A 17535-nucleotide genomic window follows, 5' to 3' on the forward strand; every position below is an offset into this window, starting at 1 on the left:
GTACATCCTCTTAATACTCACTGCTTGTTGATGACATTCGACTGTAATCTGACCTGAAATAGAAGCAGTGACAGTTTTAGTACATCATATCAGTCATTTGGAAGCTCTAGGTTACAGGCAAAGAGGTCTTGTGCTGCAGTGGGTAGCGTCCCTACCTCTGGACTAGAAGATCTGGGTTCAAGTCCCCCAGGACCTGTAAGGCTGTGGAAGGTACTTGCATAATGTGGCAAAACAGGTTGATTATCAACCTGTAGATCCTTCCAATATGCCTGATGACAGGCAGTACAAGTGGGAGAGTTTCCTGGTCAGCCATAACTTTTTTTGGGGAAAAATATACTTTATTCATAAAATATTTGAAAGAACATTACAAAACATTTCTAAATGGCCATCACAAAAAGTGCAATCATATTTAACCTTTACACATGGATCACGAGGTGCTTCAATACAATTAATGAACATTACAGACATTTCAATATGGTCAATGCAGACAATCAGACAGTGCAATAGTATTGGAGTTATCAACATACATCATGTTGCACTCTGAGATGCTTCAATACAATTATAATACAATTAGTATTCAATGCAGACATTCATTGTGAGTCATACAGCCCGAGGGGTCTATACCTTTCCCAGCCCCTCGGTGCACTGTAGCAGAAAGGTCTTAGACAGCAACCTTTCCCCATTGTGCCTTTGCAGCGGCTGCCCCAAGCTTTAGTGCGTCCCTCAGCACGTAGTCCTGGACTTTGGAATGTGCCAGTCTGCAACACTTGATCGGGGACAACTCTTTGCACTGGAAGACCAACAAGTTTCGGGCAGACCAAAGAGCGTCTTTCACCGAGCTGATAATCCTCCAGCTGCAGTTGATGTCTGTCTTGGTGTGTGTCCCCAGGAACAGCCCGTAGAGCACAGAGTCCTGTGTCACAGCACTGCTTGGGATGAACCTTGACAGAAACCACTGCATCTCTCTCCAGACCTTCTTTGCAAAGGCACAGTCCACAAGAAGGTGAACAACGGTCTCGTCCCCACCACAGCCACCTCGAGGGCAACGTGCGGAGGGGGTGAGACTCCGGGCGTGTAGGAAGGATCTGTCAGGGAGGGCCTTTCTCACCACCAGCCAAGCTACGTCTTGGTGCTTTTTGGAAAGTTCTGGCGATGAGGCATTCTGCCAAATGACTTTGACAGTCTGCTCGGGGAACCATCCCACAGGATCCACCATCTGTGTTTCCCGCAGGGCCTCTAGGATGTTATGTGCCGACCACTGCCTGATGGACTTGTGGTCAAAGGTGTTTCTCTGCATAAATTTTTCCACGAGGGACAGGTGGTACGGCACGGTCCAACTACTTGGAGCGTTCCGCGGCAGCGTGGCCAGACCCATCCTTCGCAACACCGGGGACAGGTAGAACCTCAGCACACAGTGACACTTGATATTTGTGTACCGAGGGTCTACGCACAGCTTGATGCAGCCGCACACAAGGGGATCAGCCATACTACAGAAGACAACAGCAAACACCTGCAGTACTTTGTCAAGCATAATTGTGGACCAATCCAGCGGAAGGCCATGGTCACCAGCACATCCTAGGACCATGGTACCTGTAGGAGGAAGGGGTGGTTACAGGTACTGCTGAAAGTCAGTTCCTGGAATCCGGGTCAATATGTCAGTGCAAGGGGCAGGGCCTGTTCTGTTGGGTTATTTAAATGATAGCATAATACAGGTGTCAGGCAGTTAAAATACTGCTACTCAAATTAAGCGTAAGCGAGGGATGTTACAAACTGTGAAAAGAAAAGCTGGGGTGGCCAGTGAAGGTCAGCATACCGTTGATGATGGATCACAGTCTTAAACTCGCTCCTTGTCTGTATGTTTTCTTTGATTCTATATAATGAAGCAATGTCTATGTTTTAAATAACCTTGGCCCTATGACTTATAAAAAAAAACAGCTTATGGCTGGGTTTGGGAATGGATTAGGACCACAAGTTTCAGAGTGATACCACTTCTGAAGGCACTGAGCTGACCTCGAGTGCTGCTCTCCTCACAAATTCTCTCTCAAAACCAATGCAGCAAGTTAGTGGGAAACAATATATCCACCTGCATTGTACAATCAGCATGTCAAAACTCTCAACTCAATCAACTGCTATACCCACTGTGTCGCATTATCATTTCTCTCGTCATTTCAGTTCATCATTTCCATTTTTTTTGTTAAATGGACCAGCAAAAACAACGTGCATTTAAATAGCATCGTCAACATTGTAAAGCATCCCAAGGTACTTCACAGAGTGTTTGCAAACAAAATTTCACTCATATAAAGAAATATTACACCAGTAACCAAAGAGGTAGGCTTTAAGGAGTGATTTAAAATGGAGAGTGAGGGGTAGAGAGATGGAGCATTCCAGGGAATTCTGGAGCTTGGGGCCCAAGCAGCTGAAGGCGCAGATGCCAACGGCAAAGTGATTAAAATCGAGAATATGCGAGAGTTCTCAGAGGGTAGTGAGGCTGGAGGAGGTTACAGAGGTAGGGAGGGGCGCAACCATGGAGCGATTTTAACACAAGTATAACAATTTCAATCATTTAGTGAAGTATTAAAATGTTTAAAGTACAACTTATGATTGCCATCAATTGAAGGCATTCATCATATTTAGTATTTTACAAGTACTCAGTTATGCAAGGTAAATTATTTGGTATAGATAACTAACCCTTGATTATATGTACCTATATATGTCCTTCCAAATCCATAGCAGGTAAACATAATGGTGCTATGTTAAACCTGCTGGTCAGGTAATAAAGAATATAAAATACTTAATGACAATTGTCTATCCCTGACCATGAGCAGCTGTCAGGGTAGATGATTTGTAACAGTGCCAAGGGCTTAGGTCAGATATCAAGTCAAATCCTTGCACCAGATCTCAACTTGAAACAAGTCTTGAGGTTCCATTTTTAAGGCAGATACGAAAAAATTTAAGATGTCCTAAGGTTCTTTTTGCCCCTCATTGATCTCAAGGATAATGAAGGGACTGTGTTCAGCAGCTACCGCCAGCACTTGGATCATTAGAAACAGGAGGTGGCCATTCAGTCACTCAAGCCTGTTCTGCCTTTCATTAGATCACAGCTGATCTGTACCTCGATTCCATGTACCTGCCTTTGCTCCATATCCCCTAATACCTTTACTGAATTAAAATCTCACTCTCCAATTGAACCCCAGCATCCGCAGACCTTTGGGGAAAGAGAATTCCAAATTTCCAGTACCCTTTGTGTGGAAGAGCTCTTCCTGCTTTCACTCCTGAATGTCCTGGCTCCAATTTTAAGATTGTGCCCCCTCACTCTGGAATGCCCCATTGAGGGAGTAGCTTCCCGGCATCTATCCAATCAAATCCCTCAAACAGTCGTCCCTCGACTTTCTATATTAAATGGAATGCAAGCCAAATTTATGCAACTTGTCCTCGTAATTTAACCCCTGAAGTGTAAGTGTCAGCTGTGGCTCAGTGCTGTATATCATTTTTCACTCATCCATCTTGCCTCTGAATCAAAGGTCATTGGTTCCAGACCCACTCCAGAAACTTGAGCGTGTAATCCAGGATTGCACTCCAGTGCGGTGCTGAAGGAGTCCTGCACTTTTTTGGGGGGATGGGGTGGGGATGGTGCCGTTGTGGGGATAAGGGTGTCATCTTTCCAATAAGACATTAAACCGAGGGCTGTCTATTCTCTCCGGTGGACATAAAAGATTCCACAATACTATTCAAAGACGACCTGCGGAGATCTCCCCTGGTATTCTGGCTAACACTTATTCCTCAATCAGCATCCCTAAAATAGATTATCTGCTCGTTACTCCATTGCTGCTTGTGGGATCTTTCTGTGTGCAAATGGGTTATGATTTCCCTATATTATCACAGTGACCACACTTCAAAAAGTACTTAATTGATTGTCAAACATATTGGGACATGCTGAGATTGGGGAAAACACCGTGTAAACACAGGTCTTTCCACTTTTTTTTTCATAACTAAGAACTTCATTTTTCAAATTTTTAATGTTAGCCTAGAACCAACCACTCACCACAATCATTAAATTGAATTGGCGTCTGGATGCTGGTGAGAGAGCGCTTCTGTATTGGTGCATGTGGAGTGAACTGGAGGATGTATTAGTTCACTCTGAATTCACTAGAGTGGGTTCAAAAGCTGCAGGGCAGAGGTGCCATGAGAAACCTATAAGCTTAGTGCTTGCTATGTTATTATTATTAAGGAAATAGATACTAGGAAATGAATTCCAAGGATGTAATCTAATTGCTGGGGCTAGATAATGCTTATAGTTGATGTTAGCTTTCCTTCTGACTTATGTCCCCTTATGACATCATCCAAATCCCTTTGTCAGATTCCAACCTTGCACCTCACTCCCAGGTATCCATTATTGTCAGTTTTTTTAAACATTGAACCAACGGGGCTGCTTGCAAACACATACAAATGCATGATCATCAGCTTATTTCATCGGTGCGCCATAAAATGACTCGAGGACAACTTACATTGAGATAGCACCTTTAACATGGTGAAATATCTGAAGGTGCTTAGAAAGTGAGCCAAAGCAGGGGATACAAAAGTTTCGTTAAAGAGGCAGGTTTGTAAGAATTTCTGAATGGAGGAGGAGTGAGAGGTAGAAAGGCAAAGAGGTTTGGGCAAGGAGTTCCAGAGTTACGACATAGATGGGTGAAGGCACGGCCACCAATACTGGGGCAAAGGAAGTATGGGATTCATAAGAGGCCGGAATTGCAGGAACGCAGAGATCTCATGAGGGGTGTAGGGCTGGAGGAAGCTACAGAGACATGAATGGGCGAGGTTTTCCAGGGATTTGAAAATCATGGCACTGGTGGACCCAGGAGCCAATGTCGGTCAGCGAGCACAGAGGTGATTGGTAAATGGGACTTGATGCAGGTTAGGATATGGGCACCATGTGGATGAGCTCACCTTTCTGGAGGTTGGAAGATGGTAAGTCAGCTAGGAGACTACTGGAATATTTTAGAGATAATAAAAACATTGATGCTATTGAACAAAAGCTCCAACATCTACAATAGTTCCATCTCCTTTGTTTTAAGTATGTTGCTTCCTAGTGCCAGGTTACCTTTGAGTTACAGAGCCTGAATTGTGGGGCTCTTATCTGTGAACTGTCGCGGACTACATGTTACCGATTGTATTGTACTCAAGCAGTTGTGCCATTCATTCTTGACAGTGAAATCTAACCCCTATGTTCACTGTGGGCCATCCTGTTTCTCACATAACCATTTAGTCACAGCTTCACTCCATGACATGCTCCAGAGATTACCTAGAGCCCCACACCTGCCAGTGACAGATAGCTGCAATTCTTTTTAACAAGCCTAACTTTTAACAGCTTTCGCAGGCTGGAGGTGTGAGAGACACACTTAGAGAGAGATTTATATAACATATATAAATAAAAACACAAAATCCAATTAAATAAATAAAACTCAAAGACTTTGTTCCCGTGGGCGTGTCGACTGTTATTTACGAGGGAAATGTCTTTCAAGTAGGGACCTCATTTCGTTCACAGCACATGCCCCAGGGACCGGTTAACGTATCGGTTACCAGGACTGGCAATTATTCTGTCTGCTCCTCTCTCTCACTTACAGACACACACACAGTGACAATCTCACAAAGAGACACACAGATACAAACATATAACACTTCCCCCAATTCTAACAGTCTGGCTTTTAGCACAGGCAGACACGCTTACCCTCCGGTCTCTGCTCCCGAGTCCTCCCCTGGATCGTTCCTCTCCATCGCCCCGCTCCCCCTGCGGCCACTCCGCTCGCCTCCCTGCCGCCCCGATCGCCACTCACTGAGGCTCCGCCTCTCCTGGGCTGGGCTGGGCTGGGTTGCGGGGTCTTGAATTGGACGCCCCTGGGGGGGTGGGCTAACCTTGCAAGTCGGGCAATGCCAGAGGAACTGAAGAATAGCGCAGAACAAAAAATAATACAAGTGTTGCATTAAATAAGGACACAACATTGAATTTCTAAGAATCGGAGTTCAGAACTAATTTTTTCACCATTTGGATCCTTTAAGTTAAAGTTGGTAATAAGCTGAAGAGCATTTCATATCACTGGCAGTGACTATTCGACCTCTTGACAAACTAAAAGGCTTCATAGTGCACGGGTATTTCTAAGGAAGAGAAAGTAAGTATTTTTCTCTTCTGTGCACTGAGTTAAAAGTCTAATGATGACCATGGAACCATTGTCAATTGTTGTAAAAACCCATCTGATTCACTAATGCCCCTTTAGGGAAGGAAATCTGTGGTTGACTCTGAAATGGCCTAGCAAGCCACTCAGTTGTAACAAACCTACAAAGACACAAAAAAGGAATGAATCCGGATCGACCACCCGGCATCGACCTAGGCATCGGAAACGACAATGGCGATCTCAGCTCTGTCGACCCTGCAAAATCCTCCTCACTAACATTTAGAGGCCAGTGCCAAAATTGGGAGAGCTGTCTCACAGACTAGTCAAGCAACAGCCTGACATAATCATCCTCATGGAATCATACCTTACAGATAATGTCCCAGACACCCCCATCACCATGTCCCACCAGCAGGACAGGCCCAGCAGAGGTGGTGGCACAGTGGTATACAGTCAGGAGGGAGTTGCCCTGGGAGTCCTCAACATCAACTCCAGACCACATGAACTCTCATGGCATCAGGTCAAACAGGGACAAGGAAACCTCCTGCTGATTACCACATACCGCCCTCCCTCAGCTGATGAATCAGTGCTCCTCCATGTTGAGGAAGCACTGAGGGTGGCAAGGGTGCACAATGTACTCTGGGTGGGGGACAGCAATGTCCATTACCAAGAGTGACTCAGTAGCACCACTACTGACCGAGCTGGCTGAGTACTAAAGGACATAGCTGCTAGACTGGCTCTGCTGCAGGTGGTGGGGAACCAACAAGAGAAGAGGGAAAAACATACGACCTCATCCTCACCAACCTGCCTGCCGCAAATGCATCTATCCATGACAGTATTGGTAGGAGTGACCACCGCACAGTCGTTGTGGAGATGAAGTCCCGCCTTCACATTGAGGATCCCCTCCATCGTGTTGTGTGGCACTATCACTGTGCTAAATGGGATACATTTTGAACAGATCCAGCAAGTCAAGCCTGGGCATCCATGAGGCACTGTGGGCCATCAGCAGCAGCAGAATTGTACTTGAACACAATCTGTAACCTTATGGCCCGGTATATTCCCCACTCTACCATTATCATCAAGTCAGGGGATCAGCCCTGGTTCAATGAAGAGTGCAGGAGGGCATACCAGGAGCAGCACCAGGCATACCTGAAAATGAGGTGTCAACCTGGTGAAGCAATAATGCAGGACCACTTGTATGCCAAACAGCATAAGCAGCAAGCGATAGACAGGGCTAAGCGATCCCACAACCAATAGATCAGATCTAAGCTCTGCAGTCCTGCCACATCCAGTCGTGAATGGTGGTGGACAATTAAACAACTCACTGGAGGAGGAGGCTCCACAAATATTCCCATCCTCAATGATGGAGGAGCCCAGCACAACAGTGCAAAAGATAAGGCTGAAGCATTTGCTACAATCTTCAGTCAGAAGTACCGAGTGAATGATCCATCTTGGCCTCCTCTGGAGGTCCCCAGCATCACAGATGCCAATCTTCAGCCAATTCAATTCACTCCACGTGATATCAAGAAATGGCAGAAGGCACTGGATACTGCAAAGGCTATGGGCCCTGAGAATATTCCGGCAATAGTACTGAAGACTTGTGCTGCAGAACTTGCCGCACCCCTAGCCAAGCTGTTCCAGTACAGCTACAACATTGGCATTTAACCAGCAATGTGGAAAATTGCCCAGGTATGTCCTGTACACAAAAAGCAGGACAAAAAGCCAATTAGCACCCTATCAGTCTACTCTCAAATCATCAGTAAAGTGATGGAAGGGGTCGTCAACAGTGCTATCAAGCGGCATTTGCTTAGCAATAACCTGCTTACCGACGCCTAGTTTGGGTTCCGCCAGGGCCACTCAGCTCCTGATTTCATTTCAGCCTTGGTTCAAACATGGACAAAAGAACTGAACTCCAGAGGTGAGATGAGAGTAACTGCCCTTGACATCAAGTTAGCATTAGACTGACTGTGGCACCAAGGAGCCCTAGCAAAATTAGAGTCAATGGGAATCAGGGGCAAAACTCTCTGCTGGTTGGAATCATACCTAGCACAAAGGGAGATGGCTCTGGTTATTGGAGGTCAGTCATCTAAGTTCCAGGATATCACTGCAGGAGTTCCTCAGGGTAGTGTCCTCAGCCCAACCATCTTCAGTTGCTTCATCAATGACCTTCCTTCCATCATAAGGTCAGAAGTGGGGATGTTCACTGATGATTGCACAATGTTCAACACCATTCACAACTCCTCAGATACTGAAGCAGTCCATGTCCAAATGCAGCAAGACCTGGACAATATCCAGGCTTGGGCTGACAAGTGGCAAGTAACATTCACACCACACAAGTGTCAGGCAATGACCATCTCCAACAAGAGAGAATCCAGCCATCACCCCTTGATATTCAATGGCATTACCATCACTGAATCCCCCACTATCAATATCCTGGGAGTTACCATTGACCAGAAACTGAACTAGGCTAACCATATAAATACTGTAGCTACAAGAGCAGGTCAGAGGCTACAAATCTTGTGATGAGTAACTCACCTCCTGACTCCCCAAAGCCTGTCCACCATCTACAAGGCACAAGTCAGGAGTATGATGGAATACTCCCCACTTGCCTGGAATGAGTGCAGCTCCCACAACACTCAAAAAGCTTGACACCATCCAGGACAAAGCAGCCCACTTGATTGGCACCCCATCCACAAACATTCACTCCTCCACCACCGACACACAGTGACAGCAGTGTGTACCATCTACAAGATGCACTGCAGGAATTCACCAAGCCTCCTTAGACAGCACCTTCCAAACGCACAACCACTACCATCCAGAAGGGCAAGGGCAGCAGATACATGGGAACACCACCACCTGGAATTCCCCCTCCCAGTCACTCAACATCTTGACTTGGAAATATATCGCCATTCCTTCACTGTTGCTGGATCAAAATCCTGGAACTCCCTTCCTAACAGCACTGTGGGTGTACCTACACTACTTGAACTGCAGCGGTTCAAGAAGGCAGCTCACCACCACCTTCTCAAGGGCAACTAGGGATGGACAATAAATGCTAGCCCAGCCAGCGAAGCCCACAACCCATGAATGGATAAAAGAAAAGAATCTGAGGTCACCAAGGAGTTAATTTTCCCTTGCCTTCTGGGGTTAATGTGGCAGTGCCAATGGAAATGGGGTGGCTCATCCTGCTGTCCTGTTACCGATGTGTTAGGCTCCATTTCAAAGAGAGTTGATCACCAGGTGTCCAAAGAGCCCATCCACTTCAGGCAATAGGCCCCTTTTTAATGTGGAAATCAGGGTCCCGTGACACAACTTGGATGATGATTGCCATTTTAGATTGGAACTAGTCAGGGCATGTATGATGTAGGCTTCAACCAGCTCTACAGGCAATGGAAGAAAGAGGGCCAGACAGAGCTGGGCGTTCAATTACTCTTGTGAGCAGTGCTACCCCGGACCCTCCCCCCCTCCCCCCCACCAGCCGGATTCTCAGTCTTCAGTCTGACATGCTGTGTCAGGAACCCTGTTTGGTGCCTGGCCGCTCACCTAGAATATTTAAATGAGGGTCAGGTTCTCAAAATCATGGAGGCCTCTTCTCCACTGAAATGGATGCTTGATCAGTACAGTCCCACTCAGTCACCCAAAGATCATAATAGCTCTATAATAATATTATCCTCTCAACAGGATCAGCCTTTATCATCGCATAATTTTCCAGTCATTGGATCCGCCCAGGACACTGTGTGTTTGCACAGTTTGAACCGACTTAGCCCTGTCCCTGAGAGACACATGATCCACACCCCACTCTCCGCCCTATCACCCATCCACCTCAAACCCTCCCAGTTCACACTGGCACTCATCATATTTTAACGTGGTACTCCTCCAATCCAATCTTATAAGAGTTGGGACTCTCTATTCTTTCTCATAGCTATTTCCTCAGTTCAAACTGACACTCTCTCCCCATCCGATTCAAACTAATACCCTTTCACTCTCAATGTTAGCCCTCTCCTTCCCCACCAACCTCAAAGTTTCTGCCCCTCACTTTCATATCCTCCATTCATTCCCCCTTCATTTTGCCCTTATATAATTTCTCCCCTTCATTAGCATTGTTTTCTTCCTGCCTCTCTCATTTATTACCACCCATTTTCTCATTCCTTTTCAGTGTTATCTGTTCCTCTAGCCCCTCACGTTTATTTCAAGCCATTTTTGTGCTGTCCCAGTGCTGCTCTGAGCTGAGTCCTGGTCGACATTTAACTGACTCCAGCTGTTGCTTGCTGTAGGTGGGAATTTCTGTTCTTGGAAGAATTCTTGCAACAGTATTCCCATCCATCAGCAGCAGTACTGGGTTTGGAACAGGACTGAGGGGGAGGGGGGGCTCTTCTGTGCAGACGTTTTTCCTACTTTTCAATTGGGATACTGTGTCCTTGGTCTCCCAACTCCACTCCTTGTGTAACACCTCACTAGAATTCATGATACAAGGGTGGGCTGTTGATCAGTCTTCAAATGCAGCTTTCCACTGCATGAGTAGTGTGGAATGATTCCCCAGGATATGATGCGGCACCAGTTAAAGTGAACACATAGGGTGAGGAAGAAAGTGCTGTAGATGTTTAGTGCAAATCCTGAGCTGGACCATGTTTTACCTTTATCCTGTGTCCTCTGTGATCCTTCTTTCTTTAGTTTGAGATGCTTTAAAGAAATTGTGAATCCACTCATCACTAAAGGTTGAAACGAGTGTCATTCCAGCCTCCTGTTTTTCCAACGATCAAATATTTCTCCAACAGGGAAAAAGGACTGAGACTGCATTGGGCTGCAGGACTGTTCTAACTGCCTGAGGATTATTGTGGAACCTTTTATGGGTAGAAGGTTTCATTCTGTTGTAGAAATGTTCATTGTTCTGCAGCAAAGCTCCTTCAGAGAGAGGGGGTTAAAGAGGATCAGACAGCAACAGGGAAGCATTGTGATTTCAAAAGGAGGTGCATATGCTGGCTTTTCCACTCACCCCCTGAATGAGAAGGTGTTAATTAATCTATGCTTTATCTTCATCTTGTGCTATAATTGGCAGTGGGGCGTTAACCATTATAAAAACACTCTATTACTGTGCAAATCATATTGTGTATTAACAAGTGAGTGAGGGGAAAGCATGTCATCCTGTACTGTCTGGTAGGTAAATTATCCCTGCTTTTTCTACAAGTAACAGCACTTTGGGACAGCCTGAGGTAATGAAAGGCACTATATAAATGCAAGTCTTTCTTTATATAGTAATGAGAATTGATTTTCTTAAGCAATAGGTGAAGGATTCACGTCATCATCATTGGAGAGGCTGTTTTTTGGATGAGATGTTAAGTCTGAGCCACACAGCTCAGGTGGGTATGAAAGAGCCATGGCCCTATTCATAAAAGATCATTAAGTTTTCGCAGTGTTCTGATTAACAGCCCTCCCTCAGCCAACAAATCGAAAAACAAATTAACCGATTATCCATTCATTGGCTGTTTGTGGGAGCTTGCTATACACAAATTGGCTCTCGTGTTTGTCTACATTACAACATTAACTGTCCTTCAGAGGTACTTCATTGGCTTTAAAGCACTTTGGGGCATTCAGAGGTCATGATAAGGTATAAATATAAATACAAATTCTGTCTTGTTTTCTTCATTACTGAACACAGTCAATGTAGGGGACAAGGAAGTCAACACATTTAGTAAAGACATTGATTTGCTCCCATTTTACTGAACATTCTTTGGTCCCTTGTTTAAAGGACAGATTGCTGTTTGTAAAGAAGCTTAATTTGCAGAATTACTAGTAATAAAGGTGAATTGATAACTTTTACAGTGGTCTTTTTGCACCTATTAATAATCAATAGCATGGATATAAATCTATGAGAATTAGATTCTTTCCACAGTGTGGAAGTTAGAATTAGAGATCTCTGACATGATAAGGGGATCATGTAAGATCAAAAATATTTCATCCAGTGGGGGAATTCAGAAGAAAGGGACATAATTTTAAAAGTAGAGATAAGCCATTTAGGAGTGAAGTCAGGAAACACTTGTTCACAAAAAGGGTAGTGGAAATCTGGAACTCTCCCGCAATAAGGTTATGGATGCTGGGTGTCAATTGAAATATTCATAGATTTTTGTTGGGTAAGGGTATCAGGTTATATGAAGCTAAGGTAGGTAAATAGAGTTGAGATACAGATTAGGTGTGATCTGATAGAGTGGAGGAACAGACTAAAGGGCTGAAGGGTTGAACAAGATCAGAGAATAACTATGGTTCAGTGGTACCATTCTTGCCTCTGAGTCCAAAGGCTGTGGATTCAAATTCCTCTAGGGACCTGAGATCAAAATCCAGGCTGTCACTTTAGCACATTACAGAGGAAGCGCTGTGCTGTCAGAGGTATAGTCTTTCAGATGACAACATTAACATTGTGCCTGCCACCTTGGGTAAAGGATCCCATGGCATTATTTAAAGATTATTTGGCCATCATCACATTGCTTGTTGTGGGAGCTTGCTATGTGCAAATTGGCTGCAGTAATTCTTGCATCACAACAGTGGCCACACCTCAAAATAAATGCATTTCTTTTTCTGTTTACTTCTGTCCTTATGCTCCTAAAATTGAAAGAAACTCAATGTCTCTTAGTGGATCACTGGGGCCCAGGAGCATTTCAGTGAGTAAATTTCTTCGTGCTGCTGGAAAGGTTAATGAGGATGCTAAAGAAAGCAAACATCTCAAACAGAAAAACAATGTTTTCTGGGATGAGGATAAAGACTATCTAGAATGTAAACCTTAAATGCATTGTATCAATGTTGCGTGACATTTGTCAGACATTTGGAATGCAATGATTTAAATATAGTGAGTCCTCAAATAAACACACGGTCTATCAGGTTTCAACTCTTAACCTCATCCACTGAATAACTCTAACCTCTGTGTATTGTGGGACACAGACACAGGCAGCTGTGTTAGTCTGATGCCCCATTCCTTGGATCTTAAAGTAAGTTATCCTATTGTAAGTGAACTAGAAGGTGCTTTTAAGTGCACGACTTTGCTGTATTCTGATCCGTCAACAGGATGGCAAGAAAGATTGAATTCACTCAGCTCTAATATGTTCTTGCAGTCTGGACAGCTAGGCATTTCCCATTATTTGCCTTATCTTCAAATAATGCTGATTTAATAGAAATATATACACTTGATAAGATTTACTGCTGCATTGTCATTGATGTTGGGGCAGCAATCAAGTAGATATATTATATAACACATGAAATCCTGAGGGGTCTTGACAGGATGGATGTTGAAAGGATGTTTCCCCTTGTGGGAGAGACTAGAACTAGGGGACACATTTTAAAAATAAGGGGTCTCCCATTTAAGATGGAGATGAGGAATTTTTTTTCTCTCAGAGGGTAGTGAGTCTTTGGAACTCTTTCCCAGAGAGCAGTGGAGGCAAGGCCATTGAATATATTTAAGACTGAGTTAGATAGATTCTTGACTAATGAGGGAGTCAAAGGTTATCTGGGTTGGTGGGAATATGGAATTAAGGCTACAGTCAGATTAGCCAATATCTTATTGAATGGCCCAGCCCTGCTCCTAATTGGTATGTTTGTAGGAGGGGATGAAACAAAGATTCATGACCATGGCCCAATTTCCTGCCATCATTTCCAATGGGCTGTGGAACTGCCTGTCAATATTTAGAAGTAAGCATGTAAATGAAGTGCTGATGATATGATAAAATCAGATTTCCATCCTTTGTGGTTACCAACTTATTTATATCAGCCTTAATCGCTGAATACATGCCATTCCTTCATCGTCATTGGGCCAAAGTCCTGGAATTCTCTACCTAACAACATTGGGATAGCACCTCCACCACATGGATTACTGCAGTTCAAGAGAAGGCCTGCATAACACCACCTTCTTGAGTACAACCAGAATGGGCACTAAATGCTAGCCTTTCCAGCGATGCATGCTTCATAAGAATAAGTAAAAAAACATTTCCTACTTTAATTCCTTGAGGAATATATCCCATCTGAAGGTTAAATAGCCGCTCATTTTGTGGAGCAAAGCATCAGCTTGGCTCAGTGGTAGCACTCTCATCTCCAAGTCAGTTGGTTATGGGATCAAGACATATATTAGCACATGAGTGACACTCCAGTGCAGTACTGAGGGAATCCTGCAGTGTTGGAGGTGCCATTTTTCAGATGAGATATTAAATCACGTCTGCCTGAGGGGGTGAATGTAAAGATTCCCTCGGCACTTTCTTAAAGGTGAGCAGGAAATGCAGCATTCATCTCTCAACCAACATCACCAAAATTGGTCCTTCTTCTCATTGCTGTTTTTGGGATGACTTTACTGTTATGTTTGCATACCTAACAGCAGCGACAATATTCAATCAGTTGTGAAGCACATCCTGCTCAGAGATGTCCTGATAACATGAAAGGTGCTGGATGAATGATGGGTCTCCCTACTTTCTTTCCTTCCAGTTTCTGCATAGTCATTTTTTTTTAATAACTTCTGTATATATTGAAGTTTGCGTAGGCCCATTTACTATGAGTAGGATCTGTTTACATTACTCTCAGTTAGAATCTGTCCATATTAATCCAGATACTAATTGTGTGGAGGATGAGTTCATTGAATGAGTTCGTGATAATTTTCTAGATCGGTATGTTGAGTTTATTTTAGACACTGTGCAATGAGACAAGGCTATTTAAGAATCTTGCAGTGCCTTTCTTGCAATTTCCCACTATTTCTTGATTTATACCCTATCCTACAGTGTAACCACTGTCAAGAAGTCTATAGACTACTTCCAGCAGTGATTTATTTCCTTTTCTATTTTTTGTCCCCACCCAAACTGATTCTACATTTTGATTCTCCAAACCAAGATCATTTCTCTCTATTAGACTAATCTCATATTTTATTCACAGAGCTAACACACCTCCTTTTCCTTTCTTCCCATCCTTCCAAAATGTCAAATACCCTGGAATATTCAGGTCCCAGCCCTGGTCACTTTGCGACCATGTCTCTGTAATAGCGATCATATCATACTCATTTATTTCTATTTGTGCTATAAATTCACCCATCTTGTTACAAATGCTGTGTGTATTCAGATAAAGAGCCTTTAATTCTGTCTTTTTACCATTTTTTTCTACTCTGACCATATTTGCTGACACACTGTGTGTATGCTCTGTCCCTTCCTCTCATGCTCTGGCATTACCTGTATCGCTCTGTTGCACTCTTGCTTTGTCCTTCCTCTTCAACTTTCCAAATCTTTCCTCAAGTGAGCCCTCCCCCACCCCCAACCCACTAATTAGTTTAAAGCCCTCTCTACAGAACTAGTTATACTGGTCCCAGCATGCTTCAGGTGAAGGACAATCCAATGGTACAGCTCCCACTTTCCCCAGGACTCATGCCAGGGGCCCATAATTTCTCCCACACCAATCTTTGAGCCATGCACTCAACTCTCTGATCTTATTTATCCTATGCCAATTTTCTTGTGGCTCAGGTAGGAATCCAGAGATTATTACTTTTATGGTTCTGCTTTTCAATTTAGCCTGTAGTTGCTCATACTCCTGCAGAAGAACTTCATTTTTAATCCTACCTATATCGTTGGTATCCACGTTGTTATGACTACGTGAGGAGGGGTAAAAAAAATTGTTCGCCCATCCTACCACTCCAGGGCTGACCATAACAACAGGGTTTTTTTTGTGAATTTAGGAAGGATGCGCTTTGCCAATACTGCAGGAGTCCCACCATGTACGTTTTCAGATTGTAAAGAATTAGTCAGACAGGTTTTCTGCGTTTAAATAAAGATACGTTTATTGACACTACTTCACGAATTTAAAAAAACTAGGTAAATCACAACCGCTATTCATACGTCACACACATTCCCCAGGTCCCCACACACAGATGGTAGAGTAAAAGGATAAGCTTAAATGTTTTTAGAGTTTGTGAAGAAGATAAACAAACAAAGGAATATACGGTTGACTGTCCTCTGGCTGGTCTCAATGCATTGATTCCACATTGTGGCCGTTTTGGTTCAGTTGTCTTCCTGGGTGTAGTTGTATGGAGCAGATTTCCACATTTTATTCCCAAAAGATCTCTCTTTGTAGTAGATTGCTCTTCTCAGGATGGCTACTTTGCAAATCCTGTTATATATATATATATATGGAGTTTAACTGGTTATGCTATAAATTCAATAAACTATTTATATCTCTCCAGTATCAGTTTAATCTACTGTCCCAGTTTAGAGAGTGAAAACAAACTTAAAACTCAACAATCAGCTACCTGCTCCTGGCTTCAGCTCTCAGGTCTCGCTGTCTTCAGCTCCCTTTGTTGGAACCACCATTTTTTGTAGAAGACCAGTCTTCCCTCACTACACTGAATTCCCTCACTTACCAAATTCCCAGAGTCAAGCATCTGCCTCACTACGCTGAAAGCTTACTTTGTGCGTCTGCTAAACCTCCAGTATTTATACTAACTGAGATTCAGTGATCTGAGTCAGCTACTTTTGGCTAGGGAACCAGTTCTAACTACCCACCTAATTAATTAACTTTTCAACTGCCTCTCACAGGGGAGTTTGTTTTTCAGCAGGAAATCTTGTTTTCACTGATTAAGCCTGAAAGAAAAGATAAGTTACTGTTACAGTTAACTTCTTCTTGAGTTCTCTGCCTGAAGACAGGGCCAGCCCACAGTGCTGCAATCTCCAGCACGGGTAGGACAAGGCAGTATGCCCTGCATCTACCGCAGCAGGAATAGGAGTTGAACCCCATGCTATTGGCACAAATCTTTGACAGCACCTTCCAAACCCATGAACACAACCATCTGGAAGGACAAGGGCAGCAGACACATGGGAACACCACCATCTGGAATTTCCCCTCCAAGTCAAGCACCATCCCGACTTGGAAATATATCGCTGTTCCTTCACTGTCGCTGGGTCAAAATCCTGGAACACCCTCCCTAACAGCACTATAGGTGTACCTACACCACAAGGACCGCAGGGGTTCAAGAAGGCAGCTCACCACCACCTTTTCAAGGGCAACTAGGGATGGGCAATAAATGCTGGCCCAGCCAGCGACGTCCACATCCCATGAGTAAATTTTTTAAAAACCAATCCACATAGGCCACCCACCGGAGCACCCCACTTCCCCCTCTTTACCCAAGGAAGGGCATAGAGAAAGTGCAATGAAGTTTATCTAGACTGATTGCAGGAATGAGAGGCTGTTCAATGAAAAGAGATTGATGTCTGGTGTCTTGGTCAACGTTCATCCCTCACCAAACACTGTAACAAATAGATTATCTGGCACTTTACTTCATTGCCATTGCTGTGTGCAAACTGGCTGTTGCATTTTCCTATACAACAACAAGGTGTGCAGCACTTCAAAAGCACTTCATTGGCACTTT

This window comes from Cetorhinus maximus, chromosome 16 (assembly GCF_964194155.1).
Source record: "Cetorhinus maximus chromosome 16, sCetMax3.hap1.1, whole genome shotgun sequence".
Lineage (NCBI taxonomy): Eukaryota > Metazoa > Chordata > Chondrichthyes > Lamniformes > Cetorhinidae > Cetorhinus > Cetorhinus maximus.